Raw genomic sequence first — 3808 nt, forward strand, 5'->3', positions numbered from 1 at the left:
CGCCAATTAGCACAAATGGTAAGTTCCGACAGTGCCTACAAGTGTGCCTACTGGCCGCTAGATGGCAATACCGGTTTCATATGTATACACCTGGTATTTGCGAAAATCCAAGGAATCGACTGGAAAGACTGATATGTCTTTAAAGACCCTAATATTGCGCTCAATATCTTCTATAACTCTTTTCTCAATTAAATTGATAGTATCGTCCCAAAATATAACCCCTCTGATCACCAGGATAAATTTCCAAAATGCTATTCGCAAGAATTAAAAATTAAGATAAGACAGAAAGAGAAATATAGAAAAAGAAGCAGTACAACCAGTTGTGAGAATACATTAATTAAAGATCCTAAAAAAGTTTGGAACTATGCTGGGGACCAGAAGGGCTACACCAGAATCCCTAGAATTATGCTGTTGGATGGCATCGAATTCACTGATCCAAAAAGTATGGTAAACGCTTTCGCTACTTACTTTAGCAGTATCTATACACCTACATACTTAAAAAACGCAAATGAATGAGAATTTGGGGATAGTAGATTATTAGGTTATAAATTTAAACTGGACAGTATAGATGTGAATATTCAAATAAAATTTCTGACTGATAAACAAACCTCAGGCACCGATAGGATACCTAGCTTTATGGGTACAAACTACACTAGCGGGCTCGCTGTTCCTCTGACTTACATTTAGAATCTGATACTCGAGACAGAGAAGTACCCAAATAGGTGGAAGGAGGCAAAAATATACCCAGTACACAAAACGGGAAATAAATCAGATATAAAAAATTACAGACTAATAGCTATTAACAATTTTGCAAAAGTTTTTGAGGCATGCTTAGCAAATTATATCACTGCATTGATAAAACTAGAACTCACAGAAGCTCAGCATGGATTTGTGATAGGTAGATCAGTACAAATAAATTTAACTATCCTTACTCAAATTATAACAGAATCACTGAGTGAAAAATCAAAGTTAGATGTAATTTATCTGAACATCGATAATTTTTTCGATAAATTGAATCATAATGTATTTATAAACAGAATAAATAACACTTGCCTACCAGGTAACAATATTCAAATTGAACCAAGTTCAATATTCAGATTGTGTATCAAATGATTTTATCCAGACTTCTGGAGTTTGATTCCACAAAAAAAGCTCAAAGAATTCATCAATTGGTGAGAAGAACTAGGTCTAAATATTAATATAAACAAAACAAAAGTAATATCTTTGACAAGATCACACGAACCAATTCTTTTCGAATATCAGATAAATAATCAGGCGATTCAGAGAGTTTACTACGTAAGGGATCTTGGTGTCATCTTCGACTCACTGTTTACATTCAGGGAACATTTATAACAAGTTGTTAGAATTGCCAACCAAACATCAAACTTCATTTTGAGAACATGTAACGATTTGACAAATAAACAAGCACTAGTCGCATTATTTAACGCTCACGTTAGGTCAATATTAGAATATGCATCAGCCGTATGGACACCGCACAAGAAAAACGCAACGGATCTTTTGGAACGAGTGCAAAAAAGATTCCTGAAATTTTTAGCTTATAAAGAAGATGGCGCCTACTCTCCTAGAGGTTCAAACTATGCAGATTTATGTAAAAGATTCAACTGCTTCACAATATCAGAAAGACATTTCATGTTATCTCTATGGTTTATTTTCAAATTATTATGGGGTCTTATACACTGCCCAGAAATCAGTCTAAAACTCTAAAAACCTTTATGAATGAACTATTATTCGTACATAATTTTAATTATACCATATATAATATTTATTGCACACGTACATGGCAACGCTATATTGAAATGTAACCCTATTATCGGTGTAAAACTGTTGGATTATTGGTAATAAATACAAATACAAATTCTATATCAACAAACCCACAAACCCCAAACCCACAAAAGCTCCATATCCACAAACGTACAAGCCCCAAGCCCAAAAAACCCAAAACCACAAGCTCCATATCCATAAACCTACAAATCCCAAACCCACAAACCCCAAACAAACAAGCCCCAAATCCACAAAATTCAAACTACCAAGACCTAAACCCACAGACCCTACCCACAAACCCCAAATAAATAAGCCCCAAACCCACAAGCTCCAAATCCGCAAACCCAGAAACTCCAAACCAACAAGCCCTGAGCCCACAAATCAGAAATCAACAAGCCCTACATACCTACAGACACTAAACCAACAAGTTTGTGGGTTTGGGGTTTGTGGGTTTGGGGCTTATTAATGTGTGGGATTGGGGCTTGTTAATTTGGGGTTTGTAGGTTTGGGGACGAAATTTATGCAGAAATTCCAGATTTTTAACCATTTTTTGAACTTTACTGCAAAATCTGACGAGCTGGCTCAATTCTGCGAATGGATTCATGTTCAGCGACCCCAAAAACATAAGTATACCTGTTAAAATCTCAGTAGACTCCCAAAACCCTTTTGTGGTCCTGTGTTATTAAATACTTTTTATATCCTATGGATATCTTGTGAATATTGAACGAAAGTGCCCTCTGATCGTAATTTTTCAGTTTCAAAAATTTTCCCTTTTCACTTTCTCATCATTTATGACTGAGAAAGTATTAGAATTGTCCTAAATTTTACACCACAGTTTTTCAACGGATCTCCACGTTTCGGGACCCCCTGAATCCGAAAATCAAGTTTTTACGATGTCGTCTGTCGGCCTGTCCGTTCGTCTGTCCGTAAACACAATAACTCTCCAAAAAATAAACGGATCAAACCCATCTTTGGCACACTTTTTTTATGTCCTAAAAGAAAGGAAGAGTTCTTTAACTAGCCATTTTTGATAAAAATTCGAAAAGTGAGCGCATTTTGAAAATTTTTGAAAACACTTTTTTTCTGAATTTGAAAATTCTATGTACGGATATTTATAGTATTAAAAAGGACAAACAATTTATCCGAACGACTTTTTCGGTAAAAAGAACATTCTCAGAGTTATAGCATTTTCAAAATTGTTTTAATTAACCGAAAATCCTCATTTTAAGCCAAACAGCGCACAATATGAAAAAAAAATTAAGAGAGGAAAAACATTGCTTTTTGAAAGCCCTACAAGATTATCATAACAATTTTTTGGATTTTCTTGGAAAATCGACAATTCAAATTTTGATTGAACAAAAAACTAATGTAATATAAAAAATTCCATTTTGTGGTCAAACAATGCAGGACACGAAAAAAGATGAATTCACAAAAATTGTTATCCCAAAAAAGACCGACAATTTCGTTAAGAATCACTTCTTGATAGGACACGTACTTTTTGTTTTAATTGTGAAAAATAACATTGAAAATAAGCAAAAAATAAAAAATGTTTGGAAAAAAGACGAAAGTTACGAGAGAAAAAAGATTCAACAAAACCAGTTTACAAATGTCGGTCTAAAATCAAGCGTACAGCGCGAGTGTCACGATGCGAATGAGTACTTCAAAGCCTACAGAGCTTTGATAAACTTAATCTTTGACCATTACTTGATTAAGTAGACAATTCAGAATATCAAGACGCACAAAAATACTGCCATCTAAAAGAGATCTTTTTGATAAAGTTTTATTCAAGCATTACAAATACAAAGAATAAATATCCGAGCGCAAGATTCAACCGTCACGCGCCCTAGGCGCGCTCAAACTTGCGAGCGAAGCGAGCCACGCGCGATGAGATGTCACAACCCGGGTATCGCGTCCTCTATATATTTCGCGATATTACCGGCCGGACTCGAAAGGTAAACGTGGATCCGTTTAAAAAATTTAAGACCTATGAAGATAGGCGAGTAAAAAAAATAACAGGTTTAAACAG

The 3808-nt window shown here is 35.0% G+C and overlaps 1 protein-coding gene across 2 annotated transcripts in view; it reads right to left on the reverse strand.

Moving 5' to 3' along the window:
- Positions 1–3808, reverse strand: part of LOC117171453 (ectopic P granules protein 5 homolog) — a 73278-nt gene that overhangs the window by 26293 nt on the left and 43177 nt on the right. The gene's annotated exons all lie outside the window — the stretch shown is intronic.

The sequence above is a fragment of the Belonocnema kinseyi genome, chromosome 4 (assembly GCF_010883055.1).
Source record: "Belonocnema kinseyi isolate 2016_QV_RU_SX_M_011 chromosome 4, B_treatae_v1, whole genome shotgun sequence".
Taxonomy (NCBI): Eukaryota; Metazoa; Arthropoda; class Insecta; order Hymenoptera; family Cynipidae; genus Belonocnema; species Belonocnema kinseyi.